This window comes from Hordeum vulgare, chromosome 7H (assembly GCF_904849725.1).
Source record: "Hordeum vulgare subsp. vulgare chromosome 7H, MorexV3_pseudomolecules_assembly, whole genome shotgun sequence".
Lineage (NCBI taxonomy): Eukaryota > Viridiplantae > Streptophyta > Magnoliopsida > Poales > Poaceae > Hordeum > Hordeum vulgare.
In genome coordinates, this window is record NC_058524.1 from 270604986 (window position 1) to 270623731 (window position 18746).

The 18746-nt window shown below is 43.0% G+C and overlaps 1 long non-coding RNA gene across 6 annotated transcripts; it reads right to left on the reverse strand.

Moving 5' to 3' along the window:
• Positions 1-4988: 4988 nt before the first annotated feature.
• Positions 4989-11187, reverse strand: LOC123408907. 6 transcript variants are annotated; one of them, XR_006612808.1, is made up of 10 exons: positions 10948-11187; positions 10757-10862; positions 8536-8654; positions 7871-7942; positions 7058-7795; positions 6736-6963; positions 6547-6635; positions 6309-6413; positions 5924-6051; positions 4989-5553 (listed from the first exon to the last, which is right to left on the reverse strand). It is a non-coding gene; the product is annotated as an uncharacterized LOC123408907 (long non-coding RNA). The 6 variants fall into 6 exon arrangements; XR_006612807.1 differs by having other exon boundaries at positions 6736-7795; positions 8536-8639; XR_006612805.1 differs by having other exon boundaries at positions 6736-7795.
• Positions 11188-18746: the final 7559 nt, after the last annotated feature.

Sequence of the window (18746 nt, forward strand, 5' to 3'; positions counted from 1 at the left end):
TATGCCCTAGTTCAAGGAGTCACGCATTCCCTCAAAGGTGAGCAAGGGACAAGGTAATTAATGCATCTTTGGACATAATATCCCATGTATTTCAATCTATGTCCGTAGATATTCTTGTGTTTGTCCTTTTGCTTTGGGACTAACCCATGCAGGTGAGAAGAGTAAGAAACAACAAGGATTGCTCCCAACTCAAGATGATCTTCATCAACAATGAGCATCCATCACTACTTCACCTACTTGAAGTCTTCTACGACAAAACCCAAGGTTAGTTTATCCCTCTTAGGGGGGATATCACATGTAGGGGAGCTTTACTCTAAGACTTGAGTACAATCGTCTCCTAAATGATGTGAACACATTAATGCATTATGTAAAAGTGGTAACCCCACTTATGCTTAGTCAATGAGCATGACCTATGATCAAGTATTCTTATGTGGCTCCTAAGTCAATATACTTCGTCATTGCCAAAGTGATTGATAGAAGCTAGAATGTTTGTGCATGTTCACCATGTTTTGCTTGACATCTTATTGTGTGAGCATGTTGGTATGCATATTTTGCTCATTCGAGGATATCCATTTGTTGTTATTTGACCTTCTATTTATTTTGGCCAATTGGATATATACAAGAATGTCTAAGTACCCTCTTCTAGTTATCTATGCTTTCTCGTCTCAAATTCTATTCATGCTACATTACAAAATTTGAGCAAGCACTTTAGGGACACTCTGTGTGAGGAGCACTCAGAGATCCGTCTCAACAAGGGCTGAATTCCAAAACCTCCCAAAGTGCATCTCAGTGTGACCAACCTCAAAATATTGGTCCCACGAGAGTCTAGGGTTGATCAATTTTATTAATCTCGGTGCAACCGGGGTTGGGCTTTCAGCCTCACCGAGTTTCTCTATCAATTGACAGTTATGAAACTCAGTGGCACCGAAAATCCCATCTCGGTGTCGCCGAAAGTGAAGGGATATATATATCAGTGGACCCAACGCTTGGAAATTTCTTCAATGTCACCTTGTCGTACCCCTTGTTGTTGCGCCCTAGTCTCCGGACATCTACTCGTTTTCTCCCGTGCGCCTTCGCAGGAGTCCTCGCTGCTGACTGGATCTTCACCATCGTCACCGCCGTAGCGGATCCACTACGCATGAACCAACTCATGGATACTTGTGGTGACATTGGAGTATCTAGGTTACATTAGAGTTGGTTCATGCGTATCATAGGTGTTATTCTAGTACGAACTCTAGAGTTTCTTGTGACACTTATAGAGATGGCTCAACAGATTGACCGGAAAGGATAATTTTGAGGTGGTTCTACTACCTACAACAATTTCTTTTTATGTTCTCCGCTAGACAGGAACTTTGGAGTGATTCTTTATCGCACATTGAGGGATTGTTATATGATTCAATTATGTTAGCATTGTTGAGAGATAGCACTAGTGAAAGTATGAACCCTAGGCCTTGTTTCTAAGCATTGATATAATGTTTTGCTTGTTGTTTACTATTTTTTACATTGCTATTTTGATATTTTCAATTTAACAAAACCTATTTATACCATCCATATTACACTTGTATCGCCATCTCTTCGCCGAACTAGTGCACCTATGCAATTTACCATTGTATTGGGTGTGTAGGGGACATGGGAGATTTCTTGTATTTGATTGCAAGGTTGTTCGAAAGAGACCATCTTCATCCTACACCTCCCATGGATTGGTAAACCTTAGGCCATCCACTTGAGGGATATTCGTTGTCTCTCCTATGAAATTCTGCACTTGGAAGCCCAACAACGTCTACAAGAACTAGTGGACCTGTTGCGCCAAATGGCGCACGGGCCCGCTAAAACCATGTTCGCAATGAAAAAAAAATCATGGTTAAATATCCTCTAATAAGAAACACGGTGGAATGTCATGTATAATGATATGAATATACATGGCTTAATTTAATAATATAGTCTAATTTAAAACAAAAATACATGCCTTGGTATGAAAAAATAAGATGGAATCATCTTTCAAAATTTCTACAATGAGTGTTTTGAACAGGTTTGTTCCTCTATAAAATCAGGTTTTAGCAACCACTTACGCATAGAGTCCCACTTTAAACTATGACCGCATGGCAAATTGCGCACGCACGCAGTGGTATAATAGATCCTCACGTATAAAAAGAAACATGCATTTGTGACATGTGTTAAAATCGTAAAAGAGAGTACATGCTATTGGGATCTATCATAGGTGCATCGCATGTGAATTAAATTTTTCCTACACGCACAACATTCAAATAGATTCTACGGAGATGGATCAGAGATTGTTACCACTAGATGCGCAGTGTCGTGCAATAGAAATAGAGTTGGGGCATGATACGTCTCCAACGTATCTATAATTTTTGATTGTTCCATGCTATTATATTATCTGTTTTGGATGTTTTATATGCATTAATATGATGTTTTATATTATTTTTGGGACTAATCAATTAATCTAGAACCCAGTGCCAGTTTCTGTTTTTCCACGTTTTGAATATTGCAGATAATGAATATTAAACAGAGTCCAAACGGAACAAAATCTCCGGAAAGATTTTTTTTGGACCAGAAGACACCCAGGAGACTTGGAGTAGGGGGCAAGGCACTTGCCGGGAGGCCACAAGCCTGCAGGGCGTGCCCTAGGGGGTGGCCACGCCCCCTGGCTTGTGGGTCCCCTGCAGGTCTCCTAACCCTATTTCCTGGCCTATAAAATCCCAAATATTCCCGTATCGCCAAAAAGAGCCACGAAAATACTTTTACGCCGTCGGGAGCCTCTATTCTCGAGAGATCCAATCTGGGAGTCTTTTCCGGTAATCTGCCGGAGAGGGAATTGATCACGGAGGGCATCTACATAAACTCCATTGCCCCTCCGATGATGTGTGAGTAGTTCACCATAGACCTACGGGTCCATAGCTAGTAGCTAGATGGCTTCTTATCTCTCTTTGATCTTCAATACCATGTTCTTCATGATCTTCATGGAGATCTATCCGATGTAATACTCTTTTGCGGTGTGTTTGTCGAGATCTGATGAATTGTGAGTTTATGTTCAGATTATCTATGAATATTATTTGAGTCCCTTCTAAATTCTTTTATGCATGATTTCATATCTTTGCAAGTCTCTTCGAATTATTGGTTTGGTTTGGCCAACTAGATTGGTAATTCTTGCAATGGGAGGAGTGCTTAGTTTTGGGTTCAATATTGCGTGTCCTCACCCAGTGAGAGTAGGGGTAGCGAGGCACGTATTGTATTGTTTCCATCAAGCGTAAAAAGATGGGGTTTTCATCATATTGATTGAGTTTATCCATCTACATCATGTCATCTTACTTAATGTGTTCTTCAGGAACTTAATGCTCTAGATGCATGCAGGAGTCGGTCGATCCGTGAAGTAATAGTACTAGATGCAGAATCGTTTCGGTCTACTTGATACGGACGTGATGCCTATATGCATAATCATTGCCTTAGATATCTTCATAGTCATTTGCTTTCTATCAATTGATCGACAGTAGTTTGTTCACCCACCGTATTATTTTCCTTTATGAGAAAAGCCTCTAGTGAATCCTATAGCCCCCGGGTCTATTTTCCATATTATATTTTCAGATCTATAAACCAAAATACCAAAAATACTTTGTTGCAACTTATTTACTTTTGTTTCCGCAATCTTTTATATCTATCTCTATCACATCTCATCCTTGCAAATAACTCTGAAGGGATTGACAACCCCTTTATAGCGTTGGGTGCAAAAGTTTGATTAGTTGTATAGGAACTACTATTGGGGCTTTGCTTGTTCCTCCTACTGGATTGATACCTTGGTTCTCAACAAACTGAGGAAAATACGTATCTACTTCGCTGCATCACCCTTTCCTCTTCAAAGAAAAACCAACGCAAGCTCAAGAGGTAGCAGGGTAGCGCGTCCGTGTGGTCCGCCTGCTCCTCGTCCGATCTTCCTCGAACAGCCAATCACCGGATGCTCTGCCACGAATAGCCGGTCACTGGATCCCACGTACAGGTTCGCCGGAGCGACGGAAGTGCACCATCTCTAACGGTATCTGCGCGTGCGGGAGGAACACCGCTTGGGGACTACTAGGTCTGACCAGTTGCAACACATGCAAAGCCCTAATGAAGACGCCGAAGCGATCAACCGAATGAGTGTGCCAGACCTCCACTATGTATAGGCATCCGGCGCGGGCTCAACTCTTGGACCTTGCACGGATCCTAAAGCCCATGTGTTCCTTCCCTTAAGCGCGCGACCCCTTAGGTTCTCATTCACTTGGTCACGAGTGAGATCACATCCGACTCGACCAGTCGGTAGCAGCCTCTAGCAAAGCGTGCTGACTCCAAGTGTTCGACGAAGCTGGTTAGGCGAACTTGTAATTCATACTTCTGTTCCCTTTGTCACACGATATATGTTGTCGTGCACAAGGCAACATGGTCATCCTTGTTGCATCATGACCTCTTTCTCGTTCCGATGAATTCGACCAACACTTCGAATTATCTCATAACCCTCATCGCATGGTAATGCTTATCTAGGTCGGATCACCCAAGGGCCCCAGAGTATATCTCTCCTAACCGGAGGGGAAAATCCCATCTTGCTTGACCACATCTCGTAGCATGGGTGTGAACAAGCCCGGAACATACCTTTGTAACTACCTAGTCATGGAGTAGCATTTGGTCGGCCCAAGGTAGGTCTGTCATCATCTGGAGTACATGCGCGAGCTGACGTCTTAGGACATAGAACATATGTTGTACTAGAGATTCACAGATGACCGATCGTTGTGTATGTCCAACTCAGACCATATCTCAACTTGAATCCAACTACATCGGATTCAATCATATCTTTCTGAGTCAATATTATTTGGATAGCATCCAATGCTACATGGTCAATGAGACCGGACCATCCATCATGTCCAATCATCATACAATGTATAGTCTCACAAATAAATAATGTACTTGTTAATACACATCGTTGATAATGTTTAAGGACTATCTTTATTCGTAAAGACATAGAAAATATCATCATACATGATTGCCTCTGGGGCATATCTCCAACACATGCCGTGTTGCTTAAAAACATATGCATGCCTTTTCTTTACTCTATTATTAATTGACTAAAAATGCATGTCTAATACTCCCTTCGTTCCAAAATAAGTGCTCAAGCTTAGTACAACTTTGTACTAAAATTAATACAAAGTTAAGACAATTATTTTAGGACAAAGGGAGTAGCATGTAGATGTAGAAGGTATGTAAGATTTCCTGGGTTGACCCGCTCGGTGTCCGGCCCACGAAGAGTTTTGATTGGCTGGCCCGCTCGGTGTAGAATATGAAGCGGCTTGTTATCGATCGATCTATTTATTCCCTCCTCTTCCTCGGCGGCTCTGTTTGGTGAGAGAGGCTCTTCTTTCGGAAACGAACCCCTAGTGTTAGTGTGTCTCTAAAATTGGTGAGATTCCTGCCCCTTTCTTATTGCCTCAAACTGCTCTGATGCACAGATCTGGCCCGCATTCGTGTGTTATTGACATCTCCCCTAGTTTTCAGGCGATTTATGCTCCTTTGCTATACAATAAAAATATAGAAATCCATAAGCATGGACACTATTGTATTAAAAGAAAAGCACAGAAAAATATAGAAATGGTTGATATGCTAATTTTTCACCATAAGAACAAGAAAGGTGTAACATGAGCAAGGATCTACATTATAAATGTATACACTATAGCTCTAAAGAATAATTTTAGCAGACTTTCAGTGTCCAACTATCGTTTTTTCCTCTACAGAGAAGATAATTAGATAGAAAGCTTTCGGTGGCCAACTCCTGTTATCCAAGTGAAATAAAATTTTACCATCCAGGCTGGTCTTTAAGTTAATACTAAATCCTGTATAGCTATATGGTAACATTATCACCTTTTATTTCAATTGGTGCATGTACCTGAGATCAGATGCGTGCCTTTGATTCCTCCCATAGTTTTTTGTCATGCCGATTAGAATAGTCGCAGGCATAACTAAGAACAAAACTTGGTGGCAGCAAGGTTTGTTTGAATGGCCTGGCCTCGTGCCCTGCTTGAACGTTAAATTGACTCATGGTGTAAGTTTAGTAAAGAGTTTACTTTTTAACAAAATAGGAAAGGTGTAGCTTATAGCATGAAGAATCAATGCAAGAAATTAAACTGCTTCCCAAGGAATCACTATTTAAATTTCCATACAGAAGTCTTAACTCTTCAATCTACTTGTATCTTTAGGACAAAAATAACTGCAGCTATGAATCATTATCTGTAGATAGGTCCTAAAAGATATGAATCTTGTAACTGAAATACCTTGTAATATCTCTAGCGCATACTTCAAATAACAAATTTCTTTCTTAGTCATGCAAGTATCCACAAGGCACTTACACTTGCCGATGAGCAACCTTACTAACAGTCCTACAAATCAAAAGAAAATATTGATTTAAGGAGGAGAAACAAACACCAAAAACTTTTAGGTATTGACATAGGCATAGCTTGTGATGATCACAAAATGAGAAAAAATGGGGAGCGACCAACTATTTGTTCTTACACTGAGCAGACCGCCTCAGCACATCGTCAAGGCTACCTTACACCAAGTTAACATCAAGATAAATGCTTATTGATAGAAAGTGAAATGTTCTGCGAGGAATAGAAACAAGACGCTAGTTATGTAAGAAAAGACTAACATGCCTGTTTAAAAATAGACGAGAGAGTAGACAGATCGTGCTTATGCACTCACCATGCCATGAGGAATGCAGAAACGATCTTGTGACACTCCACAACACCAAAGGCCCAACAGGCACCACAATGGCCATGTTATTGTTAAATAATACACTAACTTGAGCATTTGATTCAGCCATTATGTAAGAAAGCAAAAAAGAAGGTACTGAACCTAGCCCTGTTATGGCACCGATAGCAAATTTACCAAAAGTAGAACACGTGTGCCTGCTTAAACTGCTCTAACAACCTGTGATATGGCAATCAGGATACCTCACAAAATATTCTCAGAATGCATTGGTTAATATTTATGCAATCCAACCACTGCTGCGTCACCTTCTCACCTGCAGCTTGGGAGCAGGCCATCGCATTAACCGCCGCTCTGCCTCTTGGCGGCTGATCCACCCCTGTTGTGGTTGCCGGCATTGATGGAAAGCATAGTGGCTTGGAGCGGCACGCCACCATCAACCATAAAGAGCACTAAAACTTCCTCTAACAGTATCATGCTAACCAGTAACATATATGCATACATCCCAAATAATAAATTCAAACCTCCTAAAAGTAAAATATACAACTTCTCACTATTAATTTAGGAGGTAAGGTGCTCACTGAGAGTTTTTACCAATGTCAACCACATGATTCATACCTCTGTATCGATGGAATATGCATCATAAACATGATCCTAGTCTTGTTCAGCCACTACAACTTCCAATTCAAGCTAACGAAGAGTGGGATGTATCACATTTGGGTACAATCAGATCCCTTGCCGGATATATCAAGAAAATGCGACTCGAGTCTTTTGTAGTTTCATTTGTATTTCCGGGTACAACGGGATGAACATTATTCAACAAGAAACCGATTTTAGCTAGCAAGAACAGAGGGTAAGCCTCAAAATCACCATGGCTAAGAAAAGGTCATCGCTCACATGAGAGCTAGTTTCAACTTCCAGGGACATAGGGTAAACTCCAAACTCACCGTGGAAGCATGCATATGCTTTGCTCCTGCTTCTTCTAACAACATTAACAAAGTTCAGACAAGTATAGTAGGAGCACAAGATCATGGAGGCCTAATATGATCACACACTGGACAAGAAACAAACCAGATATGAGATAACCAAAGGGTAACCAGATGGAAAATACCTCAGAAAGGAAGCAAACCTCGAGCAGCAGAACAAAGTTACATCAATGCAGGAGATCAAGATGCAGCAACACATGAGATTGTAGAACCCGCTAAATAAAAATAGATGAATTAGTCAGAGAAGATAAAGAAAACTTCATGTGACAAGGCATTAAAACAATTTAGAGTTTAGTTTGTGAGTTAAAAATTGACCTCCGACACAAAACTGCAGAGTAAAACACTAGCATATACTATGTTTCACTTTGTAATAAAGCAGGATTGCAACTGAAACATCTTGTATCTCCTACATTCCACACACCTAAATTAAACGAGCTTGTTAGCATGTCATTATTTATAAAGAAACACCACAACAACCGAATCGACTATATCCCTTCTTTAATAATTTCCTTTCTTTCCTCTTTGTAGTTCTAATTTTTCAACGAGGCGCAATGATTTATCCCTATTTACTCTTACACTAAGATCTAAATTTTATGTGTGGCATATATGTTAATACACCCAACCTAAAATCTGGGAAGAGCAAAAACATATGAAGGACATGAGCATCATGAGGCCTAGGATGGGATCAGCTCATCTTCTAGCACAGGACTAACTCATTTGGACAGCACCAAATAGAACATTCAATCCTTAACAGTCTATTCAATAATCTGTAAGAGAAATGCATCCTGTTACACGCGAAGAAGCTCACCTTGCGTCTCATATGTCCAATCAACAAAGAGTCACCCGCAATGTTCCAGGTCTCATCTCATACTTCTGTCAGACTGTCACTCGTTGCTCCACGATGTTCCAGATCTTGATATATTGTCACTAAAAATTCATTCGTGAGAATATTTCAATCGGATTGTAGAATCTTTACCTAATAATAAAGAGGCTATTGCTTCCGTCGGAAAACCCGCTGCTGCCGTTTTTTTAAAAAGCCCCTGTCTTTTAGGTAATTGAACCCGCAGTCCAGCCACCCCGTGAAAACGATTCATTAGGGTATTCCTCCCCCAACCTCCCCTCTGCGCCGCCACACGCGAGAGATGCCCCGGCCCGACCACCCGAATCTGCGGCTCCCGCCGAAAACCGACCGCCGCTGCCGACGGCCACACCGGCGAGCCCCCTCGGCCCGCTTTCCTCCTCTTTCCACTCCGTTTCCCTCCTTTTCTCTCTGTCTTCGGCGCATCAACGACGACCCAAGATCGCTCCAATCCATGGCCCTCTCCTTCCGCCCAGCTTGGGTCCGTCGCTGGTCACTGCCAGCCAGATGTGCCCCCGCCACGCTACTGCTGAGCCATCCTTGTACGCATCTTCCCACCACCCGGCCAGCCGCGCACCTCTGCTTTTACTAGGCGCGAACCACGAGCATCACCTGTTTGGTGTTGTGCCTATGAGCGTGTTGGAGAAATCCATGTACAGAGGGTGGAGAAGATTGATGGGAGAGGAAGACGATGGCTACATCGAGCGTGTGTACTCCAGCTGTTGGATTTATCACATATGCCCCACTAATTTGGCTTGTTCTGCAATGTTAGACTTAAGCAAAAAGTGATTTCTATGTTCTACTACAGATCACCAGACTCTGCGTTGTAGGGAACGGAACAGAACCAACTGGTGTGCATCTCCTTCAATGGCACCCTGCAGCAAGCTTGCTTTCTCTACATCTACCAATCAACTACCATGCAGCAAGTTCAGTTTGATGTTAAGAGGAGCGGAACAGAACCAACTGGTGTGCATCTCCTTCAATGGCACCCTGCAGCAAGCTTCCTTTCTCTGCATCTACCAACCAACTACCATGCAGCAAGTTCAGTTTGATGTTAAGAGGAGGCGTTACAAATATTTTTAATGGCACCCCATGTTAGCCAATGGATTTTGTTTATGTTTCTGGTGGAGATGATTCGGATGAAGTAATGTTTGTTTCTTATGAATAAACGAAACGATGAATTTCAAATTACTTGCATGGTATATCTAATTGTAATATGTATCATGATCAATCAAAGGTACAATGACTGACTACTGATATTTCCTAATACAATTGTATTTTTTGTTTTACCAACTTTCAGATTTTTCGAAATCATGATTATTATATAGTGTGTATAATATTTTCTTGCTAGCTCTATACTAAGATTTTGAGGAATCGGCCAATGCAAAAATAAGATAGGTGTATGTAGTAGTTATCTTATACATGTCCTGTTTGATGTGTTTCAGAATGGATAGAGATCAATGATTTGGAATATAAACCTTCAGATGATATTTTTTCCCTCCATGTGACCATGTCATCCATACTTTTTTAGGTTTGTTTCTAAGAGTATGTATGCTCTTCCCATTTAAGTTTCAATACTTGGGGTTTAGAGCACTTATAGACAATCAAGTAAGTCTTTCCCTCTTTAACTATTCTCACATCATTACTGTTTGATCAATATAGGTGTACTTGATGACACATATGCCCTTTGTATGGCTGGTAAACAGAAGGTGGTCACACTAATGCATTTGATTGTTGCATACAAGGATGAGACTGAGTATATTGTGCTTGCACATGCCATCAACGCACTACTCTTTTGACTCTAATTAATTTTTGATGTTCCTAGAGTCCCCATTCCATTCACCCCCATTACAATTCCCGGACATACGCAGTTTGATTCCATATGGAGTCAATGACGTTTGCTTGGTGAAGTTGTATTTAACAAAGAAGATACTCCCTCCGATACAAAGGTTATACTAAATCAGCAATAATTAAGATACCCCATGTCGTGAGCTCAAGTCCCGATCCACAAACGATTCATCTTTTCTCCCATGAGCGACCATTATCCCACGACACAGTTTCTCCACTCGACCAACCATGATTCATAGGGAGTGGTGTTCTCTCCCGTTGCAACGCACGGGCATTTGTGCTAGTCAACTACTACGTTTTCAATGTTGTATTTTATACGCACCTTAACAAGGCAGATACAGCTATAGGTTTGGCCCATGGTTTTGTGGACTATCTTGCATCTCCTCATCTTATCCAAGAATCAAGTGATGGGAATCCACTCCCTCAAACTGGAGAAGAAACATAAAGATAAAAAGACGCGGGGCTGAGAAAATTTGGCCGGAGAATAAGAACACAACATGGGCTGGGACTTACCAGGGTGATGCGCTGGTAGTTGGCCGGCAGGCGTGAAGGACTGCGCTAAGGGAATGGTAGAGAAGCCGGATTTAGCACCGGCGACGCGAGGGGTTGGGAGGAGGAAGCAGGGCAGGAGGAGATGCAGCGCCCAACCACGGGGGGAAGGGGAGGCGGATCCCGGGGGAGGACCGAAGGAGGAGGCGCTCATGGTGGACAGGTGGAGTACAGGAGGAGGACAAATTCATGGTTTTGAACATTTTTTTGCTAACTACACGAAACCCTTTTTTTTTCTAACTAGACATGTCCCACGCGTTGATGTGGAAAACTTATTAAAAATATATGAATAAATGTTAGAAAACTAATGGTAATATAAAAAATCATTATAAAAATGTCTTGTTTACTTACCTAGAAAAAAAATCATGCATGAGGATATATTTTGCATGAAGAGATTAATAAAAAAATAACTTAAGGAAAATTGGATAGTGAGTTCTAGCTATTTAAGAATAGAAGATGCATGATTTGAATAAATTTTTTCGAAGATTTTATTTCGTTTGGACTCCGTTTAATATTCCTTATCTGCAATATTCAGAAACGTGAAAAAAACAGAAACTGACACTAGGTTCTAGGTTAATAGGTTAGTCCCAAAAATAATATAAAACAACATATTAATAATGCATATAAAACATCCAAAACATATAACACAATAGCATGGAACAATAAAAAATTATATATACACCATCCCTAAGCTGAATTCCTTCTCGTCCTCGAGTAGGTAAATGATAAAAATAGAGTTTTTGATGTGGAATGCTACCTAACATATTTATCCATGTAATATTTTCTAATGTGGCTTGAATATTCAGATCCATAAGACTCAAAACAAAAGTCTATATATTGACATAAGGACAATAATATTTCAAGCATACTAATAAGGTTATTGCTTCCTTTCGAAATAGCATGGTCTTAGAAAGTTATCTTTACAAAATCATATGGTCTGACTATGCTCCATCTTTGTGACAGCCCGAGACCGACATTTCAGAAGATTCCCCCTTTTAGTCCGTGGTTGCCGTGTGTTTATTTTATTTGTCGCATCATTCGCATCATCTGCATTGCATCGGCATCCCGTTGCCGCCGGTTTTCAAAATTTGCATCCTTTATTAGTTGTCGGTGCTCTCCGTTCTCCTCGTTGACCGTCTCGAGCCCGACCACACACGCACTGATGACCCACAAGTATAGGGGATCAATCGTAGTCCTTTCGATAAGTAAGAGTGTCGAACCCAACGAGGAGCACAAGGATCTGACAAGTGGTTTTCAGCAAGGTAAAATCTGCAAGCACTGAAATTATCGGTAACAAGTGATTGCGTGGTGAGATGATTCGTAGCAAGCAACAAGTAACAAAAGTAGCAACGGTGTAGCAAAGTGGCCCAATCCCTTTTGTAGCAAGGTACAAGCCTGGACAAAGTCTTATAGGAGGAAAAACGCTCCCGAGGACACACGGGAATTTATGTCATGCTAGTTTTCATCGTGTTCATATCATTCGCGTTCGTTACTTTGATAGTTTGATATGTGGGTGGACCTGCGCTTGGGTACTGCCTTACTTGGACAAGCATCCCACTTATGATTAACCCCTCTCGCAAGCATCCGCAACTACGAAAGAAGAATTAAGACAAAGTCTAACCATATCATTAAACTAGTGGATCCAAATCAGCCCCTTACGAAGCAACGCATAAACTAGGGTTTAAGCTTCTGTCACTCTAGCAACCCATCATCTACTTACTAGTTCCCAATGCCCTCCTCTAGGCCCAAATAATGGTGAAGTGTTATGTAGTCGACGTTCACATAACACCACTAGAGGAAAAACAACATACAACACATCAAAATACCGAACGAATACCAAATTTACATGACTACTATTAGCATGACTTATCCCATGTCCTCAGGAACAAAAGTAACTACTCACAAAGCATAATCATATTCATGACCAGAGAGGTAATGAGTAGCATAAAGGATCTTAACATAAACTCTTCCACCAAGTAATCCAACTAGCATCAACTACAAAGAGTAATTAACACTACTAGCAACCTTACAAGTACCAATCGGAGTCGCGAGACGGAGATTGGTTACAAGTGATGAACTAGGGTTTGGAGATGAGATGGTGCTGATGAAGATGTTGATGGTGATGAGTCCCCTCCCATGAGAGGAGTGTTGGTGATGACGATGACAATGATTTCCCCCTCCGGGAGAGAAGTTTCCTCGGCAGGATCATCCTGCCGGAGCTCTAGATTGGTTCTGCTCAAGTTCCGCCTCGTGGCGGCGACGAATCCATGAAAAAGCTCCTCCCTTGCTTTTTTCTGGACGAAACCCTTCATATAGCAGAAGAGGGGGACATTGGGCCAGTAGGTTGCCCACAAGCCCCTTGGGCGCGGCCAGGGGGTGGCCGCGCTAAGCAGGCTTGTGGCCACCTTCTAGCGCCCCTCTGGCGCTTCTTCGGCCTAGTATTTTTTATAAATCCGGAAAAACTCCTCGTTGATTTTTACGGCGTTTGGAGTTGCGCAGAATAGGTATCTCAACTTTGGTCCTTTTTCAGGCTAGAATTCCAGCTGTCGGCATTCTCCCTCTTCATGTAAACCTTGCAAAATAAGAGAGAGAAGGCATAAGAATTGTATCGTGAAGTGAAATAACAGCCCAAGAAGCGATAAATATTAACATGAAAACATGATGCAAAATGGACGTATCAACTCCCCCAAGCTTAGACCTCGCTTGTCCTCAAGCGAAAGCCTAGCTCAATAAATATGTCCACATGTTTAGCGAGAGAGGCGTCGGCAAAACAAGATACGAACATGCATGCATCATGATCATGATCAGAACAACAATAGCAACATATAATCTCTCATGCTAAAGTGATAATTTCTTCACAAAGTAAAGCATGGATCAAGAACCTTACCAAGAAGTAACAACCGATAGCCTTTAGTCATTGAAGCAATTGCAATTTATCACAACATCAGAAAGAGTCAAATAAGAGCTTGTAAAGCAAATCCACATACTCAATCATTCTTTCGTTCTCTACAATTGCTACAACTCACGCGGTACTCATGAGATCAAAGTTTCAGCTGGACACAGAGAAAGATAGGGGCTTATAGTTTTGCCTCCCAACTGCTTACCTCGAGGGTAATGTCAACAATAATAATTCATGAATACTTACTTCCAAGTTGACATATGAATATAGATCTTTCCCAAGCATATGACGTTAGCCAAGATAAAGGTGAAATAGGGAATTGATGAAGATCACCATGACTCTTTCAAGGTCAAAAAGTAAAGGTACAAGATAGGCCCTTCGCAAAGGGAAGCAGAGGTTGTCATGCGCTTTTGAGGTTTGGATGTGTGTCCTCTTAGTGCGGAGGAACGTCACTTTATATTGCTTCCTGTGATAAAGAACTTTATTTATGCAGTCTGTCGCTTTTATGTCTTCCTCATCACAGGTTCGTACAAAGCTTATTTTCCACACACTAATAGATCATACATATTAGAGAGAAATTTTTATTGCTTGCACCGATGACAACTTACTTGAGGGATCTTATTCAATCCATAGGTAGGTATGGTGGACTCACATGGCAAAACTGGGTTGATGGTTTATGGATGCACAAGTAGTATCTCTACTTAGTGCCGAAGGTTTGGCTAATGTGAGGTGGAAGCAATCGTCACATGCTAAGGGATCTCTAATCATATAACATTGTTCGGAGCCAAGCAAACACAATTCATTATGTTGTCTTCCTTGTCCAACATCTACTTCTAGGCATGCAATAGTTTAGTGAGTGTTCACAATCATAGATGGTGTCACAGATGATAAATTATATGTGAAACTCTCCTTCTTTATTAATTCCTATTAATTACAACCACGACCAAGGTCTACGTTTGCCTACCCTCAACAAGTTTCAATCATCATTCTTTTTTATATGTGAAGCCATCACTTTCCATAAGATCATTACATGATCTTTCATGCTTTTGTTTTTTTCTCACTCTTTTGATCATGGCTAGAGGCAAAGCCCTTCAACTAAGACACTCTTTAATATATGGCTCACGAGCTCGAATACATCGGGGTGACACTGTGACATCCTCGACTTTTGCTACAGTAGTAATCGTAATTAAGCTACAGTGATCAACCGTTAATGATGCCACGTCATCGGGTTTCCATCTCAGACCCGCGTTGATTCGAGTTTGTCCGGATTTCAGATTTGAAAACAAAAGTAGAGTACGTTATGAGTTCATTGCAAATATTACAAGAATATATATGTAAAAACGAGGAAAGTATTAAAGAAACAATAATGATAAAAGAAAGAAAGAAAACTGAAAGAAAGAAATAATAAAAAGAAAAGGGAAAAGAGAAAACAAAATAAATCTAATCAAAAAAAATAAAATTGAAAACAACCCTCACTCCCCCGTGGCCCAGCTGGGCCAAAAAGGGCCCAGCCGGCCACCTCCCGCGCCCCCACCTCCCCAAACCCTAGCCCTCCTGGGCGCCACCCCCCCCTCTCGCCACTCCCTCCTTTTCCCACGCCGCCGCCGCCAGCCCCCCTCGTGGGGGGGGCCCACCCCCACGCCGCCACCTCTCCCTCCCCTCCCGTGACTCCCTCTCTCTCCCACGATCTCTCTCCCTCCCCTGCCGGGCCACGCCCCTCCCCCCCACCTCACGGCGAGCCCCTCCCTCCACGGCCGGCGCGCCACCTTCACCACGCCGGGCAGCGCCACCACCCCGGCCTCCTTGCCCACCTCCCCCTCTGGATCCGGCGGCCGGGGCCCTCCCCATCCCGCCGGCGGCTCCATCTCCGGGGGGCCCTCCTCACCGGCTCCTCCTCGCCGGCACATCACCACCGGAACCTCACCGTCACCGTCTCCACCGTCACTTCGTGCGAACTCCGGCTTCACCGGGCCGTCACGTCACCGTCGGTGAGCCCCTCCTCGGGCTCCTCCCACCTTACCGTTCTCCTCGACGTCACGGTTCCGTTCCGGCAAACGGGGCCTCGATCCGTCGACGGTGGACTCCGGTAGAAGGATTCGAAGTTTGTGTTCTTCTAGGTGGAGTAGCAAAAGAACTTCTCTGTCTCTGTTAGCAGAGAGATGAGAGATGAGAGTTTTTGAGAGAAAAGAAATAAAAACAATTGATGTATTAGATGCCGTATGTATGTATGTATGTATGTATGTATGTATTCGATACCCGTATTATGTATGTATTTGCGTATATAGGCATGTGGAGAGATACGACACTTGTATGTTTATTTATTGTGATTTAAAATGTGTATTTGGCCTTAGGTCACTTACCGGTGGGGCCATTGCACCCGGGTCTATGACAGGGAGGTCCCACGCGTTAGTTGAAATAAAAATATAAGAATAATGTTTTTTCTTAAAATAAATAAATAAATAGATATATTAGTTAAAATAATTAATTAACATAATTAGAGTATGACACGTGGGTCCCTCGTTGCATTAATCTGATTAATAAATAATTAATCTTAAATAAAACTTGTGCCTATGACGTCCGGGACCCGCTGGTCAGTTGACCGGTCAAACGTTGATGTCAGCCTGACATCGCGATGATGTCATAATAGGATTTTATTAAATCATTTAAATCTGTTTTTAATTCTTAAATAATTAATAAAACTTTAAAAATTAATATTAAATAATCCGTAAGTCAGATCGAAATAATTTCAACATGAAAGTTGATCAGCAAAGCGAGACGAACCCGGATACACGGTCCGTTCGTCTGTCACGCGTCCCTAGCATAGCAAACATGGAACTTTTCCATCGTTTCCAGTGTAACCGGTAGTAGCCCGAGGCCCGGAAAATATCGTCAGATATTCTTCCGACCCGTCTATGACGGATGTTCCTGCGTTAGCTCATGCCTAGCCTGCATATTTCCATGTCATGCTTTGTGTTGCAACGGTGCTATTATTTATTGTTTCTTCCCCCTCTTCTTACCGGTAGACCCCGAGACTGACGCTGCTGCCGGGTACATCTACGCCCCTGCCGATCAGTCCTTTGCCGCAGAGCAGCAAGGCAAGCAAACTCCCCTTGATCATTCCTATATCGCCTATGTCTTTCTTCCTACTGCTTGCATTAGTTTTTTGCTACTGTTGTAGTTAGCTCCTATATCTGATGCATAGCCTGTTTTTGATGAACTGCTACTTTCAGTCCTGTACCTTTAATATGCTTAGTATAGGTGGAGCAGTCATCCCCTCTGACCCCGTAGATCAGTTGCCCCGCTTGTTTCCAAATCTCGATCTCTGATCGACGAGCCAGACCCGACACAGCACATTCACCCCCCTTCGTTGTACGACGCAACCGGGATACTATCGGGTACCGAGGGTGACACCTCGCTAAGTACTCCTGATGATATCTCTGTAGTATAGCTAGTCGATCGTGGTTATCGAGGGTGATTCCTCTTTCACCATTCCCGATGACGCCCCTGTCGTGCAACCCCGCGAGTGTGGGACCCCCGAGGGTGATTCCTCTAAGCCCACCTTGACGGGTACATCGCTCGGGATCCAACGAGGGTGATACCTCGGATTCCCCCCCCCCCCCGATGTTACAACCACACAGTTACTCGACCATGTTACTGGGATCTTCGGTGATTAGTTGTAAGACGGGTGGATTCCCGCGAGACTGTGTTGTTGGCCTAATTAAAATGCTAATGGATTTGGGTATTTGATCTGGGTTGGTCGGAGACCTTTTCGCACTAACCGGCTACGCGGGAAGAATTATGGGTACTCGGCGTCGCGGTATCAGCCGAAGCTTTTCAGATGCCAGCAGTGTAGCGGCGCGCGCCCGAGTGGTCCCGAGATGCATCGCGCTTGTGATTAAGGGATGCTAGGACTGACGTCGGCCGCCCACGCCACGTGTAGGAGCGTGAAGGGGAACTGGGCCCATGAACCCTTTGTGCTTAGGATTTAGACCGGCGGGCTGGCCTCTCTGATTAGTCTTAGGTGGGGCTGCGACGTGTCGATATTCCGAGGCCGGGCAGGACCCAGAAAAGTATGTCCGGCCAGAGTGTTATCGAGCGTGACGGGACATGTGGTGCACCCCTGCAGGGATGAAAATTAACTATTCGGATAGCCGTGTCCACGGTTACAGGACGACTTGGAGTTGTGCCCCGATCTTATACAACTACAATTGTTACTTAACTGGAATTAGTTTGCCTCGGGATTGCTTCCTCGCAGGGAGTCGAGGGAGGATCTTTAGGCGTGACCTCACTTTAATATTGCTGCAACAATATGACTATTAATGTGTTACCCCTGTTCTACTCTCGTCTATTGCTGCAAGACCCTGAAGATGCTAGTCTTCGATAGGACTAGGCCTTCTCTCTCTATTCTCGCATTGCTGCAGTCAGTCCACATATAACCCCCTTCTTTGATACTGATGCATAATTAGAATAGTTCTGATGTAAGACTTGCGAGTACTTTGGATGAGTACTCACCGCTGCTTTGCTCCCCCCCCTTGTCCCCTTGATCCGGTTGCTGCGACCAGATGATGAAGCCCAGGAGATGGAGGTCCCCGCCACCGACGACTGCTACCCCGACGGTGCCTACTACTACGTGGAGGCCGCTGATGATCAGGAGTAGTTAGGAGGTTCCCAGGCAGGAGGCCTCGCCTCGTTCGATCATTGTATCTTTTGTGCTAGCCTTCTCTAAGGCACCCCATGTTTTATGTCTGTACTCAGATATTTGTTGCTTCCGCTGACTCGTGTGCTTATCGAGCTTTCGTATTCTAGCCCTCGAGGCCCCTGGCTTGTAATATGAAGCTGATGTTATTTCATTTGTGTCTAGAGT